We start from the raw sequence: 25831 nt of genomic DNA on the forward strand, positions 1-25831 counted from the left end.
AGAAAGTAAGTAGTTGAGTAGAGACAGAAATGGTAAAGAAAAGAAGGGATATTGTACCTATGAGGAAAGATAGTTAAGATGACCACCACCAAACTCTCCAAGTAAGCCTTGTTTCCTGTGGGGTGTGTGTGTGTGTGTGTGTGTGTGTGTGTGTGTGTGTGTGTGTGTGTATGTGTGTGTGGTGTTGTCTTTAATCAAAAAAGACCTGGGTAGCTGGGCATCAGTAGCTCATGCCTGTAATCCTAGCTATTCAGGAGGCAGAGATCAGGAGGATCAAAGTTTAAAGCAAGCCTTGGGCAAATAGTTCATGAGACCTTATCTCGACAAAACCCTTCACAAAAAAGGGCTGGTGGAGTGGCTCAAGATAAAGGTCCTGAGTTCAAATCCCAATACCACCACCACCACACACACAAAAAAAAGACCTGGATGTGATGGCACATGCCTTTAAACCCAGCTACATAAGAGGTGGAAGAAGATAGGAGGATCATGGCCTGAGGCTGGCCCTGGGAAAAGTGCTACTCTACCTGAAAAATAAAAAATCAAAAGGGGCTAGGATTACAGTTCAAGTGATAAAGCACTTGCCTAGCAAGCATCCAAATTTAAATCCCAGTACCACCAAAAAAAAAAAACAAAAACAAAAACAAAAAAAACACAGGTGAGTTCCCCTGTAGAGCATCTTTTGAGATCTAGAAGCTGAGCATATTTCATGCATTCATCAACAAATATGTATTAAACACAGATTACACTAAGGTGTTATTGTGTGTATTGGGAGAAAAGATGACTGAAACTAGACCTCTGCATTGAAGTAGCAAATGGTCCAATAAACCAATTATTATAGTACCACACTATAAGTTTTTCAACACACTATGGCAATTCTGCAGTTGGATATTAAGCAGGTGCCTAGAATACAAAATTAATATACAGAAATCAGTAGCCTTCTTATATACAAAGAACAGACTGAGAAAGAAATCAAGGAAAAAATCCCATTTACAATAGCCACAAAAATAATAAAGTACCTTGCAATAAATTTAATGAAGGGAACCAAACACCTTTTTAATGAAAACTATAAATCACTGACGAGAGAACTCAAAGAAGACACCAGAGATAGAAAGATCTCCCATGCTCATGGATTGGTAGAATCAACATTGTGAAAATGGCCATATTACCAAAAGCAATCTACATGTTCAACTCAATCTCTATCAAAATTCCAATGACATTTTCATGAAGATAGAAAAATAAATCCCAAAATACATATGAAAACAAAAAGACCTCTAATAGCCAAAGCAATTCTGAGCAAAGTCCAGTGCTAGAAGTATCACAATTCCTATCTTCAAACTATACTACAGAGCCAAAACAATAAAAACAGCATGGCATTGGCACAAAAACAGACATGAAGATCAATAGATTTGAATAGAAGACCCAGACATAAACCCATGCAACTATAGCCAATTGATCTTTGACCAAGGAGCCAAAAACACATGATGGGGAAAAGACAGCCTCTTCAACAAATGCTACTGAGAAAACTGGATATTCACATGTAGAAGACTGAAACTAGATCCCTATCTTTCACCCTGTATCAAAATCAACTCTGAGTGGAGAAAAGACCATAATAGAAAGCTTAAAACTTTGAAACAACTCCACAAAGTAGTAGGAAATACACTGGGACAGATTGGTATAGGGAATGACTTCCTAAACAGAACTCAAAAGGCTCAGCATCTAAGAGAAACAATGAATAAATGGGACTGCATCAAACTAAGAGCTTCTGCACAGCAAAGGAAAAAATCACCAGACTCGAGACAGCCCACAGAATGGGAGAAAATATTTGCTAGCTATTCATCTGATAAGGGACTAATATCCAGATCTACAGGGAACTAAAAAAACTCAATCCCCAAAGAATCAATATCCCAGTGAAGAAATGCGCACATGAATTAAACAGGAATTCTCAAAGGAAGAGGTACAAATGGCCAGTAAATACATGAAGGAACGTTCACTTCCCTGGCAAATCAAAACAACACTTAGGTTTCATCTTACACCAGTTAGAATGGCCATAGTCAAGGGTAATAACAACAACAAATGCTGGTGAGGATGTGGTGAAACAGGAACCCTATACACTGTTAGAGGGAATGCAAATTAGTACAACCACTATGGAAAGCAATATGGAGATTCCGCAAAAAGCTAAAGATAGCTCTTCCATATGATCCAGCGATACTGTTTCTGGGCATCTACTCAAAGGAATGTAAGACAGGATACAATAGAGACACTTGTACACTGATGTTTGTAGCAGCACTGTTCACAATAGCCAAGCTATTGAAATGACCCAGATCCCGTACAACTGATGAATGGATCAAGAAAATGTGGTATATGTACACAGTGGAGTTTTCCTCAGCCATAAGAAATAATGACGTGGTTGGAAAGCAAATGGATGCGATTGTAGGACATCATGGTAAGTGAAGTGAGCCAGGCTCAGAAAGACCAAGGCTGCATGTTTTCTATCACACATGGAAGATAGATCCAAAAGATAAACATATACATAAAAACAAGTATGACCATATACAAACCCATATGTAGAACATGTTAGTAACAGTGGAATTACTGTATGGAACTCTGGGATAGAGGGAAAGGAAAAGAGAATGATAGAGCATCAATAATATCATAAAACATAACATCTGTGAAGATAGTGGATATAAGGATGTGTATTGAAAGCAGTTGAAAATGAGGGGGGTGGGAGGTAAAGGGGTAAAGGAGAATAATGGATGGCGTTGAATGGACCAGAGTAAAACACACCCACAGCAAGCATACATTGAGACACCCCTTTGAACATCAACTTATTAACAATGAAAGACAGGACTGTAGAATAGGTACAGTGTGTGGGTGTGGGGTACTTGTGGGGGAGGAGGGTGAATGAAGATTAAGATAAGGGTGTATGGTTGATGGACTTCATATACTTATACAAAAGAGAACAAAGAAATCTCTTGCAATTATTTAAGTGGAGTGGGATGGGGAGGGGGTTGAGGGAGGAGAGCTGATGGGGGTGATCTAACCAATGTACATTATAAGTTTATTTGGAATTATCAATATGCTTCCTCCCCCATATAACAAATATATTCTAATAAAAAATTATAATAAAAAAACCCCAAGTGCCTGGAGAGCAAGAGGCCCCTGCTAAGCTTCTGTGAATACCCAAAATAGGATGTGACAACGTCTGAAATTCCAACCTCACTAAAAGGCTAAGGCAGGGAGAGGCAACAAGTCTCAGGAGATCTTATGGCAGTGTTACCGGCCACACACAACGCTCCTGCTTTGCACGGGTTCCTGCCAGGGTCATGCCTGACAAACCTGGTTTCCCTCACCTTCATCAGAATGTAGAGTCCCTTTCAGATTGACTCAGCCTCCTTCATCTTGGCTCTCTGATGCTATAGGAACTTTTGGGTATCATCCATGCCATACCCAAACCTAGGACAGAGCAATAAAATTAAATTGCAAACACCCACTATGCCTGTCCATACCAGAGGGAAAACCCCAGGTTTCCAGGGAGGAATCACTCACTTGAGCCTTCCATATTTTCCCAGTACTCCTCTCTCTTCTCTAGACCAAAGGCTCATGATGGAGAATGGATCGGACCTAACCAATTCACTTTTTACCCTCTCTCTATAACCATCCCTCTGTTGCCAGCACTGGAAGGGGTAGGCCTTCTTCCCACTTACCCTTTCTACCTAGATGACCTTTATGTGAAATTCTGTCCAGTCTCCCAAACTCCCGAATACAATTTGAAATAAAGGATTGTGTGTGTGTGTGTGTGTGTGTGTGTGTGTGTGAGAGAGAGAGAGAGAGAGAGAGAGAGAGAAAGAGAGAGAGAGAGACTGGGGTTTGAACTCAGGTTTCATGCTTACAAAGCAGGTGTTCAAACAAGGTGATTGAACTTTGATCAAAAGATAAAAGTGAGTGGACACAGGGAGATATGAGGATAGGTAAGACACCTAAAAAAATTAGCTAGCATTTGTTGCCCTTAACGCAGAGAAACTAAAGCAGATACCTTAAAAGCAACTGAGGCTAATAGGAGAAGGGGACCAGGAACTAGAGAAAAGGTTAGAGCAAGAAGAATTAACCTAGAAGGTAACACACATGCACAGGAAATCAATGTGAGTCAACTCCCTGTATAGCTATCCTTATCTCAACTAGCAAAAACCCTTGTTCCTTCCTATTATTGCTTATACTCTCTCTTCAACAAAATTAGAGATAAGGGCAAAATAGTTTCTGCAGGGTATCGAGGGGGTGGGGGAGAGAGGGAAGGGGCGGAGTGAGTGGTAACGGAGGGGGTGGGGTCAGGGGGGAGAAATGACCCAAGCCTTGTATGCACATATGAATAATAAAAAAATAAAAATAAAAAAACCCAAAAAAACAAAGCAGGTGTTCAACTACTTGAGCCACACATCTAGCCCATTTCGCTCTGGTTATTTTGAAAATGGAGTCTCACAAATTATTTGCCCGGGCTGGTTTCCAACCAGGATCCTCCCTATCTCAGCCTCCCAAGTAGCTAGGATTTTTAAAAAAATCATTTCTGTCTCCATAAAGCCTGTCTCTCTCACCCATTGTCTTGCTGAAAATGTCAAAAACCCTCTGTCAGAGCACTGTCCTATGTGCCAAAGCTCTGGTCTCTGAGAGAAAGCAGTGGAACAATGATTTAAGAAGGAAATTAAATTCACATATTTAATATCTACAAAGAGCGTATCACTTTTAAGATAATGCAATTGTATTTCTTTGTCTTCTAATTGGGTAGTTCAAGGAATGTGGTTCAGCAGGTCGCCTCTGGGTAAACTGTGGCAAGTGTTTCAAGCTCAAATAAGTTTAGGGAATGCTGAGTTAAACAAAGTTAAGGAGGTTTATTTAATGTGAAACATCAGAGCCTTTAATATGCTAATATGTTCTGTGAATTTTGATACATTGTCTCCCAAATTTATTTTACCATAGAACACTATTTCATATTCCTGGGATCAGGTGATCTGCAGCATAAAAGATTGGGAGATGTTGACAATCCTTTGTCCCTCAAATCCTAAGCATATCAGTGGCTACATTCCTTCCTCATTAAGTAAACAAACACAAGCATCCAAGGCAACAGTGTTTCTACCTCTGATTTGTTTCCCACCTGGACACTTCCTTTATTTCCCTGGGCCTGTGCTTATTTCTCAGCTACCTTGACATCAGGATTGAAAGCATAAAGCACCTGAGAATTAGGCAGTTGGAGAGACTAGAACTTTAAAGTGTTTATCACAAAGTAAACAAAGAAACATAACCCCTCCCCCATCCTTGCCAAAGTAAGAAATGAAAAGACCAAATTCCCAAGCTTCTCTGGGAATTCTCTAATGCAAACGTATCCCGACCCGGGTTGCCCCTGTGAAGGGTGGGAAATGAAAGATGGCTCATGGTTAAGGAATGCAAAATAAGGATCTCATGACTTTCCATATAAAAATACATATGGTGTAAGATTACTGCAGAGTTCCCCACAATCAGAAAGAATGCAAATATTCCCTGCTTGACAGGAACAAGAAAAACAAAATCTGAGTAGACCAAAAAATTGGGATCAACAGGAAAGTTCTGGCCAAAATGCTTTGCAGAGAACACAATGATCTTAAAATAGGTTCTGTTGAAGGGATATTACCTAAGGAAAAATAATCAAAACTCCAGGGATGTGGATGAGTTTCCAGGGAGGACAATGATGGATGAGAGGAAATGGTGGAGAAAACCATAGACGGCCTGGGTAATGGGCCCAGTGACCCTTTTACCTTCCTCAAACTTTTCTTCTGTCCTATGTAAACAGAGAAGAGGCCTGACTTGACATGTGGAATAAAAAAGGGGAAAAAATTGATATTTCATGTGCAGCCTCATGTGGGCTGAAAGTATAACTCATCGAGAAAAAAATCATTTCCATTGTACACATGTCTGTGGAAGAGAGGTTGATTTACACGTGTAGCTTCAGCAGGAGAAAATGTCCTGAGCACACAGGAAAGCAGCAGGGAGTTCCAGGCCCCAGAAGAATCCAATATTGCTGGCCCTTGTGTGTTTTCGTGTATGAAGCAATAAAGCATCCAAGAAAGAAGTAGGGGAACACTTTTTGCTCTCAATCCTATTGCCATTCCCATCCCTTCAGACTTTTCTTCAAAATAAAACATAATGTATGCATTATTTTCCAAGTCAGTCAATCAGAATGATCAATTGGTATCACTCTGAATTGAATTATAAAATATTGCCACCATATTTTTCCTAGCAGAAGATTCAGTAGAGATAGGGATGGTAACTTGAGGTGTCATTAATTCATGTGGGTCTTACAAAGTAAAATAAAATGAAAGTTGCTATGTCAAGGTTGTTATTGAGAATCCAGAACTATGGCAAAGTTTCATCTTCCTCTAGACCAGGCTGAGAGACTGTGAGCACCATTGATTTCTGGGCCCAGCATTTTACACTCCTTCTTACTACTTACTTACTACTTCCCCTGTAACCCACAGTTAGCAGCTGGTGGGGCTAGTGACATAATGCTCTACTCACCTTTTGGCCACAGAAGTGGTCACTGGGCTCAAATTAGGCCAGCTTGGTACCAGTTTCTTCTAGATAAAGTGATTAATCCAAGGTGTGGTCACATGACCTGTGCTAAACCAATCACCAATCCTTCCTTGGAATGTCTTGAGTAGAAAGTGAGGGGTTATTGTCTCTAGACTTGCCTTGTCAAGGTATGATTTTATAAGCCTATCAGCCTATAAGCCTTATTGCCTTCTTAAATTTAAGGTAGCTCAAGCCAGATGCTTATTACATGCAACTGGAAAACTTCCAGTTAATACAGGACCTTGGCAGAATGAAAAGGAAGCCTCAGTTTCTTCCTCTTATTCCATAAGGATGTTTATAAAAGGCCAGAAACATGGCAGTGGGTAAACGTAGGCTCTGTTGACATTCAGGCAGATTATGGCCTGTTGGGATGAATAAACATTCAATGACTCCTAATAATTACTGAATTTCAAATATTTGGTGTTGTATATGGAAAAGTAGCCAAAAATCAGAGGTCTAACTTCTGTAGAAAAGGCAGGATAGTGAGGCTTAGGTTGGGAGCTGAGGATAGGTAGAAATTAGTCTGATCTACACGCCAAAGTCCCCTTTGCCATTTTAACTCTGCATAGCATGGTGGCTGCTGACGTTTTCAAATGTTTTTCTTACTGATGGACAAACACCCTGTTTATTTGACAATATTACTGGGAATATGAATGACTTTTCTGTATTTTCATACTTCTTGGGATCTTATCAAGTAGGAAATACGTAAGAGAAACTTTTGATCTAAATTAAATGAAGGGCTAAGCAGAAAAGTAGACAAAGAGCCTTCAAGGGAAAATAATGGCAATTCTGATTCTTCTCTGATGGATTATCTTTGGAGTTCTAAACTCTAAAAAGTCTGATTTCTACTGAATCAAAAATCATGAAGATATTTTTTTAAAAACTAGATATGGTATCATACAAAGACCACGTGCTTTTGTTGAATGCACTCTAAAGGTGTATCAGAATGAATCTATTCTGCTATGTGAGCTAGCATTGAGCCAATCCTCAGAGGGCATCCTTTGCTTTGTTGAAATGTTTCCAAGTGTGATGGATCCACCGTCCACTGGTCCCTAGATAGTAATTTACATTTATTTGTCAAGTTTCATTTGTATGTAGATATGATAACTCATATTGAAAGCCCATCTTCTTATCTTTCTCAATGGAGAGCTCATCTGATTTATGATTTTTATAATGTATGCTGTACATTCTTCCTCACTGTCTTAAAGTTCAGGTAGTTTTTGAATGATTTGTAATATTCGCAATTGTTTATTTTATCTCATGAAAGAACATGTAGACTCTGCAATTATGTACTAGTGCTTCTGGCTCTTTATAGCATCTCATCAATAAATAATATTGATAACTATTTAACAAATCATTGAGTCTTCTACATATACCAGACATTCTTCTGGATCTCAGAATTTAGAATAAATGTTCATGTCGGTTGATATGAATATTCTTTATCTCATCTAACATTTAATAAGAATTGTCATTTAGAAAAAAAGAAAAAAGAGAGTGAAGGAGAGATACGTCTTCATATTCTTGAATGTTATATTTGGTTCACATAGGAGATACAAATGACTTTTATTGTTTACCAAAGACCCAGAGCTTTTAGATTGTGTGATAGTATTCTGCAACAAAATAGTTGAAGGCAGGATGTGAAAAAGAAATCAATGCAATTTACTTATAATTAACTTAGGACTAAGTTAAAAATGAAAAAAAAGTTGGCTTACTCTCAACGGAGCTGCTGTAGAACTGTCATCTAAAAGCTTATATAATTAGTGGAAGCATGTTAATTGAATTATGGCAAGTGAGTCAGCCTTGAGACAAGAAGGTCCCTTCTGATTGATGAGACTGTGGTAACGCCGTAGCCATTCCTTCCCTGCTAGAAAGTTTAAGGACTGTCTCATCTTGCCCCTTAGTACTATTATGGTGTGGCCAAATCTTGATTTCTCTGGTTTTAATTATCTACTTTGTTGGTTTTCTGGGCCCTTGGGTTCTTTCGTCCTTTCTGTAGCGTTACCAGGTTGACAGCAACAGTGGATAGACTGGAGCCATGAAGAGGTCATGCAATTGACATCCATTATTTCTCCTACCACATATCTTTATCAGTGAAAGACAAAGAGTAGGCAGAAATGAAAAATTTGGGGAGTTGATGTGGAGAAAGTGATTATCTTTTCATTCCTTACTTTAATAATGCCAGTGTTGTTTCAAGTGTTGAGAATAGTCTGAAGCAGGAGTTTGCATGGGTCTCTAGGCTGTTTTGAACCTATAATTATCTAGAGGATCCCCTTTTTTACAGGTACTGTGGAATGGGCTACCAGTATGAGCATTAGGACATGTCCATAACTGATAATAATAAACAAAGTAGCCTGAGAAATTTCCTACCTCCCTAGGACTGAGTTAACTCTGTAAAATGAGATCTTTACAGCTTCTTTGAATTGTAAAGTTATATGTTTTTTAACTTATTCATAAATCAGTGCCATGTTTTCTAGGGTTTTGAATGTGGATATGTGGCATGTGAGCTACTACCTATGCTAATGCTACATGGGCAGAATGCATGCCATCCAAACATGCTGGTGGGAAGTGCAGCTTTTACCACTTAGGGCTGTCAAATGTTCAGAGCTGTAGATTCTGCCAAAAAAAAAAAAGTAGAAAAGCAAACAGGGACAAAGGGATGGAGGATCATACTGAAACATTTGGAAACAGCCATCCTGGGGAAGTCCTGTGAGCAAGGCCAGCTACAGAATGAGCAGCCCATATGCCAAATGTGGGGCCCTTGCTTAAAAATGAAGAATTTCAAAATGGCAACAGCAAAGCATTGAACCACACATAGGACCCTCCAAGTGCTGGGCTCTGTGCAACTGTGAGGGTCACACATCCGTGAAGTTGATCCTGTCTGTGGACCTGGTTGGTTAGGATTAATCCTGTTTACCAGGAGTTGAAATCACAGTAACCTCCCTTCCCAGGGTCCCCTGAATCTGCAGGGCTCACTTTAAGTTGTCTGCTTTTCATTCACTGCTCTGTTTCTTTCTTGCTTTTTTTTTTTTTTAACAGTGCTGCTAGCTGTATAAATATTTTACAGTTCCCCTAAGAAAAGTTTCCAAGGGGCCCATGTTGAGGGGAAAAAATCTTTGAAGGGATTTTTTCCATAGCAATTAAAACCTTTCAAAGTACAGAGAGCTCTCCAGTCCCACTTTAATGCAACAAACCTCTAAATTTTTTTTTGTCCAGTTTGGATGGCTCTGGGTCTGAAAGTAAGCCAGTCTCTTTGTTTGGTGACTTTGCTGGTTTCCGATAGATACTTGGAATTTAAATTCATTAGATAGATGACAGAGCTGTGGATGGAACTGGTGGAGGGTTTAGAGATACTGTGTTCAGAAACTGTAGCCCCTATTTCCTGTATCTCATTTACAGGGCTAAAATGACTATAAATCAACCCAAAGCTCATTTTGGCTTCCCAGATTAAGTCAAACGTACACTCTGACTTATGCATATACCATTTTTAGTTAACGCACCAATAAAAATAATTGTGCAAGCCTAAATTTGGAAGTGTTCCCAGCGTTTATGACAAAACTTAATAAAGCCAGGCGCATTGGATGTAATATGGGAATTTTATTGAAATGAAATTAGTCTATCATGTAAGCTCCACATTTTCCTCAGATTTCTTGGACTTCATACGAGAGCTCTCCTGGGGACCCTAACAGGGTTCTGCAAAAATTCAAGTACAGTCTGCAGACTACAGTGGATAGGATGGTGCACCCTAGGTTTCTACACAGCAAACCACACACTTCTTCAACATGCCCCTACTCTTTTAACCCCAGGGTTTGAGCAGCAGACATATTGTTGTGGTTTTACTCAAAACATGGGACTCCTAGAGTGATGGGAATGGAGGTTCATTTGTAATTCTAGGAACAGTGCTATGTGCCAGAAACCTATTATGTAATTTCCCTGGGGAACCAGTGTGGCAGCAGCCGTTGTGTTCATCTATATAGTTTGGTTGCTTGACTGTATTTAGGGATGAAAGCCAGGAGGTTGTGAGATGCTTTTTTAGCATTAGGTTCAGTGTGGTGGTGGAGCAATAAGGCAATGTGAATAAAAGAACTCAACTTGTGATATGGGTTATATTTCATTTACAGTGGCTCTCAAGTTTTAATGAGGACATAAACACTTCTTGGGGTGCTTGTTAAAAAAAAAACATACTAAGCCCTACCTCAAAAGATTTTAATTCATATCCATTCTATCCATTGTAGCACCTAGGAATCTCATTTTAAACAATACCCCCAGGTTATTTTGACACACGTGGTGCAAGGATCTCAGTTTGAAAAATACTTCTGTAAGTTTGGTCATCAGTGGTTAAAAAACCAAACTTCAACATATGTAATAAAAGTCCACCCTGAAGGGTGCTACCATGTTCTGAGCATAGGGGAAGGTCTTCCAGCCCAAATATTTCATCATATTTAGAACGCTACCTAAGTAGGGATCTTACCTGTCTAAAAATTAATTCAAGGGTTACCTACTTCATAGCTTCATTTCAGAGCCTGTTTCATGCTTAATTATCATCACAATTAAGACACTTTTTCCTTAGGTCTATACAAATTCCTTCTTGATGAAATTTGAGCCTGCTTCCTCCAGTTCCTTCCTCAGAAAGGATAGCAAATAGTTGATTGAAGTCTTGATAATAATCCTTTGAATTTTATAGGGAGGTTAGAGTTATTTCCCCATCAGTCTATAGAGCAGACAGGGTTACTTTCTGGCCCCAGGGCCAGTTTCCATCTGAAAAGCTGAAACGTAATAGATTGAAGGATGGTGGGATTAAAACTGCATTATAGGTATGCACCTCTACAGACTGCCTTCTCCAAAGCCTTCTTGGCAGAACTTGGGGGATTTAAGACCTATTTTTGAAGTCTGGATATATGGTTCAAAGGTAGAGTACATGCCCTCCAAATGGAAGCCCGAGTTCAATCCCAGGCACCACACACACACACACACACCACACAGAACATATTTTTGAACACTGACATCACCACTCCCACAGCTCAAGTGGAGAAAGCAATTTTGTTCAGTTCTTTCTAGTTTCCCTCACTTTATGCTTCCTACCTTTAGTGAATAGGTTGTAAAAATCTTGCCTGACCTCTGAAGAAAATGAATTGAGGAACAGAAATTGAAAGTGAGCAGTGCCTTTTCATCTTGGTGACAGCAATGGGCAATTTTTAGGTGGCCTCCTCACACCTATGATCTATGTAATCACCTTCATTTGAATGTGGGCAGGCCCCATGATTTGCTTCTAATCGACAGAATATAGTAAAGGTGATGGGATGTCTTTTGCCCAATTATGTTGTAACACGTGTTATCAAGCCACATAATGTATGTTAAAAGTCTTATAAAAGAAATTGTCTTACTAGCAGAAATTTCCCCAGAGACTCTCCTTGCTGGCATGATGAAGTAAGTGGCTGTATTGAATAAGCTCATGTGGCAAGGGACCATAGTGGCCTCTAGGAGCTGAGGACAGTCTTCAATCAGCAATAAACTGAGTTCTCAGTTCAACTGCAAGGGAATGAATTCTGTAACATCCCGAGTAAGACTGGAAACAGAATCTTCCCCATCCAACTTGCCCATGAGAAGAGAAGGAGTCCTGGCTGACTACATGATTACAGCCTTATGATCCAGGCCAAAGGACTCCTGACCCACAAAAGCTAGAGATAATACATAAGTGTTGTTGGTTTAAGCTGCTAAACTATTAGCCAGGAAGAAAAAAACTAAGCCACCTGATTTGACTTATCTGGCATTGCGGATGTGGAAGGATCTAAGGCTCTTGAGAGAAGGCCTTTACAGAAACATTTAGCCTAGTTGTCAGGACCTTAAGGGGACTTCAAGATTATGTACATACAAATATTATGGGCTATACTTAAAATCTATCACATTTATATAAAAGTTACTCTTCCTTAAAAATAATTATCATAACAACGATTATTGATTGAGCATGTAGTATACGCTAGTCACACTTCAAAGTGTTTTATATAAAGGAATTCATTTAGTATTCTTAACTGTCCTGTCAAGGAGGCAGTATTATTTTACAGGCTTTTGTTGGTTTTTTTTATGTACAATTATGGTTCCATATATTTCGTATTTGGAATCATTACTCCATGCTATGAAACGTGGTGTTTCAGAAGCCTCACTAGACTTCTGAGAGAGGCTGTGTAAATATATCATAGAGTTATTTGTCCTTAATGATAATAAGAAGGACCAAGTAGACATAGTAAACCCTTCAGTAATTATATAAAGGTAGAAATGGTGGAAGATCAAATTCTTAAGCCAAGTAGGATTTCTGTAAGCCTACTAACTTTGGTAACTTATTTGCAAAGTTGTCTCTGTGTTAGTGGCTTTTTCATCATATGCTCAATTTCACCAAATATTCTTTTGCAAATGTTGAAACAAAAGACTGAGTTTGACATGGTCAATGGGAGTACATTTTGTGATTCTCTGAGGTCATGCTGTTTTTTATGTATCCTGGAATGATATTAAATTACCTTCAGAAACAGCAGCACAACGGCCCAAGCTGGTAGGAAGCCTATGATTTACTCCCCCTCGCCAACCCCCCACTGCCATAGGTCTTAAATTTAATCAAGCATTCCCAAGTTCTACTTGCAGCTTCTTTATTTCCTTGGCCTTGAGAACCCCATTCAGATTCAGCCAACATGTTTTCAGTGAGTGCTACAGGGTAATTACTAGTGTCTTTACTTTACAGACTAAAAAACTCAATACTCAGGAAAACTAAACTGTCTGTGCTTAAACAATTACGAATAACAGAAGAGGAATTTGAAATCACACTATCCTGTCCATGCTTTGGGCCCTGTTTACTACACTAAACTAAGTGCTATGTATTTCCTCCAAAAAGGTTCTTAATGAGAAATGAAAGTAGGATGAACCATCTTTCTCTCCACTCATCATTGTTGAGTGTGCAAAGCAATAAAGTCAATGTTACTGAAATTTGCTGATAGTTAGTGTGCTCTCCAATGACATAGGGTTTTGTTTTGTTTTGTTTTGTTTTACCTCCCTGGGAAGGAGCCACCTGCCCCAAATGTTTCCTTCATGACCATCTACTCCACTGGAGACTTAATTTTTCAGATTTAGAGAATTTTTGTCTTCCTAGGTTCATCCAGACTTCATCAACTGATTGTGAAGCACAGTAGAGGAGAGCAGATAGAGCCACGCAGGGTTCTTTGAAAGCTTTCATATATATTCTTCCAGCTAGAGATAGCCCTTGCCAATTAGAGAGGTCGGAGTTGAGGGAAGGGGAGGACCATGAGTAATGCCCTGAAGTAGAGACGTTTGTCCTAGAACACTTGTAATCAGACACCACACCACTTAAAGCAGCAACTGAACTTTTAGCCTCCTCTGAAAAAACATGTTTTAAAAATTCCTAAATTAAAAAACTAAAAAGCCCCCATCCACACCCCTACTTTGCTTTGTCCCCTGGTCTACTTCAATTTTTCATTCCCCCCCCCACCCCAGCCCCCACTCCCAGCAATCTCCTCTGGGCAGTGTCTCTATGGTTTGAGCCCATGAGGAACTGAAGCAAATTTTCCTTCCCACTCAGAGCCAGTGTGGGGTGCTGGGGAGGATGGGAGGAAGGCCAGCAACAGCACAGAAGAATAAGTCTTCATTCTGAGCCTTCTCCTCTTGGAGAGAATGGCCCAATACGAACCCCACAAACTCATTCCTTAGCTGGCAGGTCTCATAGTTCTGTCTGACACCATGTCCATTATTTCATCTCACCTTATTCATTTATTCAGTGACACTTACTGAATCCCTATTGTGTGCCAAGCACCCTGCTGGGTACTGGGGACGTAACAATCAACTTGATTCCTTTCCTCAAAGCACAAGTAGTTCAATGGAGGACACAGACAAGTGAGTTAGTGATTACAAACTAGAATAATAAATTGTGTGGGAACATATAGAAGCACAGCTTAAAGCCATGTATGTTATTTATTGCTGCATAACAAATTATCCCAAACTTGGCATCTTAAAACAACAAATCCTTATTATCTCATGCAGAGTCTGAGGGTCAAGAGCTTACTGGGTAGTTTTTGCTCACAGTCAATCACGAGATTGCTGTCAAGATGTCAGCCAGACCTGCAGTCATCTACAGACTTGGCTGGGGCTGAAGGATCCTCCCCCAAACAAGGTCACTCACATGGCTGTCAGCCTCAATTCTTTACTACATGGAATCTCCTTTGTAGGTGACTCCTACACTGTATCAGCTTGGTCTATGACCAACAGAACACAGTAGAAGTGATGATAAGTCATTTCTGAGTTCTAAGGATAGGTTTCAAAAACATTGTCACTTTTGTCTGTCACTCAGATTGCATGCTCAAGGGTGGAGGGATTGTGGCTACCACACGTGAGCCAGCTCAAAGGAGGGCCCATGTGGAGGTTTGCCACTGCCTCCAGTCTAGGAATATTAAGGGAGGCCCTCAACTGAAACCAGGGTCACAAAAAGGAAATTTTAGCCCTCCAATTTACTCACAGGAGATGGGGGCTTGCCCGCCAAAATCTCTCTCTTTCTGGATATTTAAGATGGCCAGGTGCCCCCGTGTTGCGCTCATCCAGTCTGAATGCCCGTGGTTTTCTGAGCCAGGAGGAAGGTAGGTGACAATGGGCTAAACTCCAGCCAATCTGATACCATTTGACAGCATGAAGAGTTTTATTTGAAGTCTGCCATAGACTGCAATAGACCAAATGATGAACTGTATGGGTCATGAATATGGATGTGTGTCATTATCACCAGTGTTATGAGAAGACCAAGATGATGCCTGTCAAAGCATCAGTATCCAGAACTACCAACCCAAATGGCTAATACCCAGTAATGTGGGTTCACAGAGACTTTCTGTCCTCATTTACTAGTGACCTTGTGAGAAGCACTTGAAAGTCAAGGATGCTTAGATTTCTCAATGAAATAGCATCTGTATGTTTTTCTCATTGTTACAAAAACATCCAAATGGAAACAGAAGCCTGTAAAACTCCTAGTTCGTGACTTTTTACTTATCACCAGCTGACATTTTTAAAGTTTCAATTACAGGTCTGGTAAAAATTCACATCTTCCTTCTAAGAAAAAAGATGCTGACATTCACAAGGTGTCAAAGATAACAGAACTCTGACAAAAGACTAATCCCAGAGACTCGTTATCTTTAAATTTTATATTTCCTATATCAACTGAAATAAGAAGAGAACTCATGAGTCTGAATTTTAAGTTCGTTATATTTTCTGCATGCATTGGTCTTCTGGATCTCAATAAGCGAGCCAAGCCTGCTAAGCACCAGAGCACAGGAGAGATCTCAGCAAAGTGGAAACTGTTGTACATCAAAATAGTGGCCTAAGGGGTATGGATGCTTCTAGGAGACTAGACATACTCAAAATATTAGCAAATGTCCTAGGAGTACCCAAAGTACGAGGAAGGCAGGAATAACTGAAGTACTAGCAGTGTACAAATCCCTGAAATACTAGGGAAGTAGAAGTACCCCAAAACTCTTCTATTACTCATCTCTCAAAATCTATTCCAGACTAATAAAATCTGACTTTTGTTGGACCCATAACCACTCAAAATAAAGATTAGATTTCTCAACCTTGCCTGAATAAATTCTCATCAAGACAATATAAACAGAGACATTATGTAACTGCACCCAGGAATCAACCTCCTAACAATAGTGTGGACATTTTCTTTGCCCTTTTTTTTCTTTATCTATATTTCATCATGGTCTTTGAAACTTGGATGTAATGGGTGAATATCTAGCCATGGACCATACTGGTCTATGAGGAAGGAAGCTAGATTCTATGAGTAACAGAAATTTGATCAAAGAAATATGAGAAGAATCAGTCATATTTTATACAAAATAGTAAAAGTATCTGAAATGTATTAATGGTTTAGAATAAGAATGAAGATACACAGATTTAGATTTTAGAAGTCTTAAGAGCTAAACTTAGGCTGGTGAGGTGACTCAAGGGTAGAGCATTCTGCCTAGGAAGCATGAGGCCCTGAGTTCAAATCCCAGTGCTACAAAAAAATTTTTTTAAAGAGCTAACCTTAGATTCTGAATGATCATTCAGTTTAATTGCAAATTCATGACTCATGCTCTTGGACTTATGGAACATTTCATTTCTCTTATTGCCACATACAACTTTATAATAAATCTCCATTATAGGAATTAATGTAATTGACTCTTCCTTGCATACAAGGCTGAAACTAACTAGACTCTATGGTTTGCAAGATAATCATGAAAGTATAATTCTATATACTTATGGGTATATATTTTGCACATTTTTTTCTTACATAGGCAAACTTACACCATAGGCATTTCCTTTGGAAATGTTTTACATTCCTATGTGGTCCCTGGGTGTCAAGTTGTATTTTAAATTATCATTTATCACTTTCACATCTTAAAAAGCACTAAACTTTTATCTCTATCTAATAGGCTTTTATATATTACTTTTAATCAATGTTGCTCTTGGGAAAAATTAAGCAAATGAGATGTTACTTCTCCTTCAACTCCTGTTGTTGCTCATTCCCTCTTGAGTTCAGACTTTCCTTTTGTCTCATCAAAATTTACCAATCACATATAATATTCTCTTCATAGTAATGTGAAACAACTAGCCAGTAATCAGAGACAGTTTTATTTATATTGAGATAACATTAGATTCTATTATGTATCCTTTTATTGACTCATATGGAGGCTTAAACTTGCCTTTCCAGTTAAATAAAAAGAAAACTGAATATTTGTAGGATTTATTTTTCTTTTGTAGGATATTTAGGTGTCAGATATTATGCTAAGAGAACAAGTTCATTTAACCTTTACAACTAATGGATCAAGCAAGGGTTTTTGTTGCAAGTAAGAAAAATCAATTCTGGATGAGTAAAATAAAAGAAATAAATTGAAAGAATATTTGAAGGCTTGCAGGATTGCCTAGAAGGATAGTCACAAAGCCAGAGTTGAAAAATGGGCAAGAATAAAGGTAAGGCAGTGCCAGTAATAATTGTAAGACTGATACACCATCTTTGTGGACAGGGCATCTATGAAATCTCAATGGCTTAAAACAACATACATTTCTCACTCACCGTTCAGTTGGAGTTTGAGGGAAAGGAGCTGAGGTTCTGCTCTGTGCAGTCACTGCCGAAGTCAGGCTAACACTGATGAGAGTGCTAACGTTTTCACCACGTGACTTCCAGAATCATCATGAGTCCCAACACACTGCCAGCAGATGGGGCAAAGAGTGGAGACACAGATGGTACTCCACTTGTGATGGTTTAACTTAATGATTCTTCAACTTAACTGTGGTGTGAAAGTGATCCGCATTCAGTAGTAACTATACACAGTAGTCACTGGTATGTAAAGATATCAAAACTTACTGGGAAAGCTTTGGAAGTGAGGAAAGTTTTGGAACAGACCCTAGATATGCTATGTGGGAGAAACTCCCTTGCCCATTGCTCTTCATAGCTCTGGGCTCCACCATCTAGAAGATTCTTGGTCCTTACTTTCTTGGTCACTTCTATCTACTATGAATGGGGGAACGTATGCCCTTCCTGGAGACCGCAGAGCTTTCAAAGTCCATCTCTTACTGATAAACTTGGGGACCCAAAGCTTATTTTAAAATTCAAATGCTCATTTCAGTCCAGGCTTATAGGTTCTTTGGCAGCACCATTCTTTCAAAAACCTAAATGTCTTCTAATCTAATTGCCTATAATCAGCTTCTCTCCTGATCACAATTCTCAGGCCTGATTTATGTTTTTACTTTTCAGTACTTATGTCATGCTCTCTGTCAACTGTCTTGAGGTCATCTAGCCTAGATAGGAAGACTTCACTCTTGATTTGGTCTTATCTGCAAAGCTCAGTCTTATTCAGTCTTATTCCATCCTATTTGAATTTTGGAAGTAGTCAATATTTCTAACTTTTCAACACCTCTAGTTTCTGACATTCAGTTTTTATTTTTGCTTGAAAATGAGCCAATTCTTGCCTGAGTTCATCTACTCCTTTGCAAATTGCTACTAACATTCTGTTTTCCAACCCTTTCCCCTAGAGCTAAAGAATCAGCATGCACTTGGCCTGTGTCCTGAGTTTTATCAAGAGGCAGTATTATCAAAGGTTTTGCCACTGCTTAACACAGACTTTCATCTTTCAGCTTCCAGAGTCCATTTCCTTGCCCTTCCTATTCCATATTCCTTAGCCTTGCTATGCATTTGAGGGTTTTGTTATGGCAATATTCCAACTAGAGTTAGGGAAACCTTAGCTGCTACAAAGGTAAACTCTGAAATCTCAATGGCATAATACTATAAAGGTTTATTTCTCATTCAATAAAATCTAATTAGTGAAGAGGTCTTGCTCCCTGCAGTCATTCAGAGACCCAGACTGATGATAAAAGCTATTCCACATTTGCCATGTGACTTCCAAGTTATATTGAGCATCAGCTAGTAATTGTAGGGAAAGAGGTCATAGAGGATCTGGTGGGATCAGACTTGGAAGTGGTATCTTTTTCTTTTGACCACGATCTTTTAACCAGAACTAATAAGAAGGTCTTGCCTTAACTCAGAAGGCAAACTAAAAGAACCAATACACCCAAAAGGAAAGGAAAACAGATGAAGACTACACCAAGTCTCTCCCATAAAAATAAAGAGGACACCACCCATATTGCCACCAAAGCCTGGGCATGGATGCTTGCACCATTAATGCCCTTAGCACCAAATGGAGACTCTCAGTCTTCTGCAGCCCCTGAAGAGGCAATGTTGTTGCTACTGTCGCACCATCCACAGTCAGAATGGGGCCTCCATCATCCTTGTTTCTCTCAGTCCATAGATCCCAGTTAGAACGCAGCAAAGATTGGTTGAACATAGTTTATGGGTACAGCACAAAGGTGCCTTCTTAGCTTATATAGTGAGCCACAGATTCTGTCCCCAACCCCCAATCATAACTCCTACAGGGGAGAAATTCTCCAAATATAAATGGAGAATCAGACTAAATAAAAGGAATCAATTTCATAAAAGAAATTTCAGCAAAAATGGCAAGCCGGTAGGAGAGAATATTCTGAACAAGCAGGAGGTAGCCTCCTCTGTTCTGTACATGCTCTTAGTTCCTGTCCACCAAGATTGGTAAGGTTTGATTGCTCTAGAGAGGTCTTGTTTACCACTACATCCCCAGTGCTGGGAATAGTGCTGGTTCTTGGTAGTAGCACAATACATGTTTAGTGAATCAAAGAATCCTTGGGACAGTACGTATGCCTATTTGTGTTTCTGTTTCTGACTCTTCTGGTGGCTGGTAAGGGCTGTTGAAACTTAAAAACCACCGTAAGGGCAGCACATGGTCAATTTTAGACAGCTGGACTCAACCATGGGAGCATCTTTTGCCTGGCTTCTGACTGTAGAAGTATTCCTCTAAATTATATGATGGTGGCCATGAAAACCAGAGGTGGAAGGAAAGACCAAAAAACATTACAGAAGATTCTTTTGCCAGGTTTCCTAATTTCACCATGCAGAAAAGACATTCTGAAATTTAAGTCTGGCAGTTTAATGTTTTTATCCAAAGAAATTCATGTCATTGGCCCATATATTTAAAATGTTCTCCTTGAGATATTTCTTTTCCCTTAGTAGGCTCATGGCCTTGAATATGTCTCATGGGAATCTGTGTTTGTCCCCTTTTTTCATAGAATTTTTCTCTGAGAATGTGAATGATGACATCTCTTTGACAGAGAAAGATTTGCCTTTGCAGACATTTTAAGTGGTATTGAAATCATATGACAGTATTTTAAAAGACAGCCAGCTAATACAGGGCAAAGATGTTTAATCCTTTCCTCTCCAGAAGACAGTCTCCTTTCATCTGCGTTATATTAGCAAGAAAAATTCTGACATGTATTATCCTATCTTCGTTTATTTGTCCTGAGGTTGAAAAGTATGTGTTCAATGAAAGCTTTAGGAAGAAAGACAGATGGAAAAGGAGGAAAAAGAGGAAGAAAAGGGAGGGAATGGGAGGGAAGAGTCTATCTTTCTTTTCCAATATAGCTTAGATTTAGAATTTAGAGTCTAAAAATAATGAAATAGGAATGTCAGCCACCAAAAAAAATGGGAAATTTCGGGGAAAGAGTACCCCCATATCTTCTATTACATCCTAAAAGAGGGATCTGGGAGCATTGCCACCTGGCATGGATGACTTGCATTGCCTGCAGAGGCTAGCTGAAAAAAATCCAACATCTCTTAAAGAGACAAGACTGTATTTTGAACAGGACTCACCTCCTCATGGAGAACCATACCCTTTCTGCAACATTTCATAGCCTGAGATGCTTAGATTTTTAAGCATGCACAGCTAGGTGATTCTACAAACTACATGTTTGAAGAGGGGCTGAGATGTCCATGCAAGAGCAAGACAAAGGATATGTTCTGCTGAAACAAAGCACAGGTGGACAGTCAGCATATGTTGGGCAAAATGGTATAAAATAAGACCAAGACTATTAGCCAAGGTGCTCTTGTTCAATATTTAATATTTCAAGATTCAAGTTTCCATATTTCAAATCCCTCCTGGAATTCGCAAATGGCCTTTGTGTAGGCACTGAAGGATTTTTACAAGTTCACTACTTTTTATTGTAGCATGAGATGAGGAACAAGAAAAATATTGGAAGGAAGAAAGGACAGAAAAACATTTATTTACAAGGAAGGAAACAACCAAAAACCAACCACCGTTTAAAAAATTTCTGAACACATTGGAGTTAATAGTTTTGGCATCTAGTAGTTGGTTCCAAGGCTAATGTGCCATGCCATCTGCCACGTGATGGTGTCTTTATTAGGTTGCCATGGTATGTAAAAAGCAAAATGCTTTGTGAAGTTTTTAAGTGGGATGACTTTTATTTCCGCACTCAAATTTTTTCACAAAATAAATTAACATGTTTCCAAAAACTGTTCAAAGTACCAATAAGTATTGGGATGACACTACCCGATCATTTCAGCCCTATATTTCTCTCTATGATTTTTTAATTTTTTAATCTGAGAATAAAATCCTGAAGTTATTGAGAATTTAAAATATGCAAATAGACCATTAATTCCACACTAGTATGAACACTAAAAAAATCACCAGAATTATTTTCTCAGAATTGGAGAAGAAAAATACTTTATTCCACTTGTAGTTAAGAAAAGTGAAACCATTTCATTTTTCTTTCAAATGATCTGGGAAGAGAGGACAGAAACTCAGAGAGGGTGAAAACAGTACGTGGACACTTTTTGACACTCGCTGATGATAGTCTTCTTAAGCAAGTGATTGATGTGCACCAGTTTCCATGCACTCTGCCTCCATGAGTGTGGTTTGAGATGGCAATTTCATTCAGCTTTGCCTGATCAGTTCGGCCCCGCTTCATCTAGCCCGGATGGTTTGGCAAGTGTGTTTAAAGATAGCATGTGATCAGTGTGCCTCTTTAATGCTCTGCAGGGAAGACTTCGGACTTTCTCCCCATTTTGTTTCTCCAAAAAGTTTTCTAGGCTTCATTTCTTCTATATACCTTGTAAAAAACCAAAAATTTCTTTGTGTTTAGCGACACCTGTGTACATACACTGAGACACACATATACAGACAGCATTCATATACACTTTTGATAGTACTTTGGAATTTGTATAACCAGAGGGAGAAGACAAAAGATCCCTGACCCAGCCATCTCTTTTTTGTTGTTGTTTTAGACACAGGGTCTCGCTACATAACCCAGGCTAACCTCAGCCTCCTGAGTCCTGGGATTATAGGTGTGCATGCTCATACCCTGCTGGCTTTCTCACTTTTGTTGTTGTGATGATGCATAATAAGGATTGTTCTGGAGAAGATTTTCTATGACCCATGGCCTAACTCTCCTCTTACAAACCTAGAACTACAGCTTTCCTAAGAGATAAGGCTAAAATGTGATGGCATTGAGCACTGGTGGGAAGCCCATATTTATTTCAAATTAAAATTAGTATTTCTGAGTTAAACTCTAAGCTCTGTTCATATCTACCATAAAGAAGATGTACTCCTAAAAGGAACATGACAGAATATACAATATTGAACTTTCAAAGTAAATTGAAAGACATAACTGGAACTGTTTTAGGTGCTAAGAAGATGACTTGAGAAAGATTGGCATTGTCCCAGGCTTCTAGCAACTTCTAAGTCAATGGGGAACTTGTCTTGCCTAATGATAGCAAACTAAGACCCCAAAGATCAGAAGCAAGACCTCATGAGGACAAAATCTCACAAATCTGATGTCTATATGGAGAGAGAGATTCCAGTTGGGAAATGGAGGGGGTGGTAGGCTGGTTGATAGAAGTCAAATAGATTCAGGTCATTGACTCAGTGTGCATTCAAGTAGCTGCCCTCTCTTGGTACTGCAAAAAACAACTGAGGCTGTCAATATTTGAATACACACTTAGCTTTTTAAAGTGATTTTTTTTTTCTCCAGTGAGTCTTTTTAAAGTCTTGGGGTTGTCTATCTTCTTTAATTGAGCATTCAGTTGGTGACCTACTTCTTGGAACTTGGGTCATTCTAACTAGAAATCCACCTACATAATAGTCTATCCCTGTTTAGGATTATTAGAAAACCATTCCTGGTTATAAAGGTGAAATATCAAAGAAGGGGAAAAAAAAAACAGAGGCTACTCTTTGGTTAGCCAGTCATTGATCACTTTGCAGGAGGCTTACCACAAATGCCCTCACCAAGCCATTGCCTCCTCCCTCCCCCAGTGATGCAATATCAGCCCACCAGAATGTTTTGTTCTCCAAGACCCTGTTTCAGTGGGTACATCCCATTAACAAGGCCAGCAGATGTCAGTCCTGATCCACTTTTTCTCAGTCATGAATGAGGAGGAACGACAGATCTGATTTCCCAATCATTCCTTTCTATTTGCTGGCTTTTCTTCTTCCTGAGATGGAGGCCCCCTGCTTGGTTTGCTTTGTTAATATTTGCATTATTCAATAGTTATTATGTGATAAGCATGTTGTTTGCTTTAGGTTTTGGTTGGTTTGTTTCCTGGTGCTTTTATTCTTAGCTGGTGGCTTAATTTGAGTTACAGCTGTGGTCTGTGTGTTCATGAGTGTGGGTAGCACGTCTGTTTTTATACCTTCTTACCTGAGCCTCAGCAATCCAAAGTTGTGTCAAAACCCAAAAGAAAATAATAACAACAAAAAAGAGAGGATAAAACATGTAGTTTTTATTCTGCAAATCCATCCTCTTGGTATTAGCCTTAGATATGTCCCTTTTAGAGTGAAGAGGCTGGGGTTTGCAAGTACTTTGGCAAACCTTATTTCTGACTGTGTACATTTTTCCATTTTCAGATTAAGAAATGACTGTATCTCTGTGCATTTATTGAGCCAGAATCTGATCCTTGAGTGAAAACATTTTGCCTAAAGACGACGAAGTTTATCATTAGTGCAAATGGAATGGATTTAAGTAGACAGATATAAAGCTAATGCTTAATGTTGCATCCTGCTATTTGTAGTACACTGCTCATTATGAATGCGTGCTTTAAAGTTGCTATTGAAAATTTAAGTTTCAGGACTTGCTAGTGAAGAAGACTGTGTGGGATTTTTTTGTTTTTTGCCTTTGATTTGCTATTGTCTGTTATAGCTGATTAGCTGTTATGTGCTCAAAGGTGAAGTCTGATGATTTTCAACACACTATTGGAGAATGACTGAACATGAGAACACAGAAGGATACTCTATTGCTTCAGTTAAATAAACATTCAGTATTTATTTGCCACGTTGCTTGTTTGGAGCAACAAGAACTTTCTTGATTTATTACAAATAACAATACAACCCAGAATGCATATGCCACTTTTAAACTCCTACCAAAGAACGTCATATTTTATTTCTTTTTGAAGTAACGACTGTAATAGCCATATGCATGGCATTGGCTTTTTCTCTAGTTCAACACGACTTCTGTGTTTAAAGAATTTTAAATCTAATCTAAGCAAGCTTAATTTCATGTGCTTCTGAAGGCAGGGAGATCAAATAAATTATTATTTATAATGTTAAAAATTAAAAACCAAAGCGAGGTATTTGTAATTTTATATTTTAAGCTGTTATTTTAATTGCTTAAAAATCATTACCTAATTTCTAATTATTAAAGAGACTCAATGTTGATAAAAATATAGTTATATATCCCCAAAATATATACATGAAATATCTTCTTGTGTTTAGGGTTCCTGTGTTAATGACAACTGCAAAATCAAAAGTAAAGCAAAAGGAATTTCTGAAGTGTGTTATACTGGCCTAGAAAATCATGTCCTGTTTCACCATCCAACTATCTCTAGCCAGTGCTATTCAGTGGAAATATACAATGTGAGCCATAAGGAATAGCCACACGTGCAATTTAAAATTTTCTGTTTGTCACATTTTAAAAAGTATAAAGAAACAGATGAATTTAATTCCAATAATATATTTCCAAAATATAATTAACATGTAATCAGTATTTAAACATTTGCAATGATATATTTCATATTCTTTTCAGTGTGTCCTGTGTCTTTGAAATCCATGTGTGTTTCACACATCTCAATTCACAAGAGCCACGTTGCTCCGTAAAGACGCATGGGTCACCGTCAAGTGGCAGGTCCCTCTGTGTGTTCATGCCTCTGCACTGAGTTTGCTGAGAGAGTCACTCTGGAGAACATACCTGGAGCAAACAGTTGAAAAAGGCCAAGTGGGAGAGGCAGAGATCACAGGATCCTTGTCAGAGATCCGTTCAGGACATGGAAAGAATCACAATGTCTGTTGACTTCTGGGTTGTCTGGTGTACTGTCCTGAAATGTAACCCTGGAAAGAATAGCAACACTGAGTTTGGATTTTCTGAGAGTATCTAAACTTCACATAGTTCAACCAGTTTTTCTTTCAAATAGAGCTCCACTCCTTAGACAATGGGTCTTGATTTGAGATTCAGAAAATACGGCCTCTCTAGAGAATGTTCTACATTGCAAGACTCGGTTTCCAAGTGAGAGTGACTGCTGAAGCACTTTCAGAGATGGCATAAGGATTATTTGGAAACTATGGAAAGAATAGACCAGGCTGGAAATAAATTGTAACTGTTTCAGGGATAAGAAATAGCACAGGTATCTGAAGTGTAACCTACTCCTACTGCTCCTAAATTGCTACAAGGTTACTCATGAGTGAAATTAAATTGAAAAAAGGAAAAGAATCCACAAAATGCAGATAAATACCCTTCTTTGTTCTTTTTCATCTCTTCATCATTGTATCCCACTCCAGAAATAAGTAAGGAG

General features: G+C 38.9%; 1 protein-coding gene and 1 long non-coding RNA gene across 10 annotated transcripts in view; one reads left to right on the forward strand and one right to left on the reverse strand.

Annotated features, from left to right (window-relative positions):
• Nfib (nuclear factor I B) overlaps positions 1 to 25831 on the forward strand; it is a 442869-nt gene that overhangs the window by 102401 nt on the left and 314637 nt on the right. The gene's annotated exons all lie outside the window — the stretch shown is intronic.
• Positions 21694 to 25831, reverse strand: part of LOC141415428 (uncharacterized) — a 77870-nt gene continuing 73732 nt past the window's right edge. Inside the window, exons 4-5 of one of the 2 annotated variants that reach the window (XR_012440436.1) lie at positions 25231 to 25370; positions 21694 to 22101 (exon numbers count right to left, since the gene is read on the reverse strand). This is a non-coding gene — a long non-coding RNA (uncharacterized lncRNA). Of the gene's footprint in view, positions 22102 to 24288; positions 25371 to 25831 lie in introns of those variants that run through there. The other variant, XR_012440435.1, reaches the window with a different exon arrangement.

The sequence above is a fragment of the Castor canadensis genome, chromosome 13, assembly GCF_047511655.1.
Source record: "Castor canadensis chromosome 13, mCasCan1.hap1v2, whole genome shotgun sequence".
NCBI classification, from domain to species: Eukaryota; Metazoa; Chordata; class Mammalia; order Rodentia; family Castoridae; genus Castor; species Castor canadensis.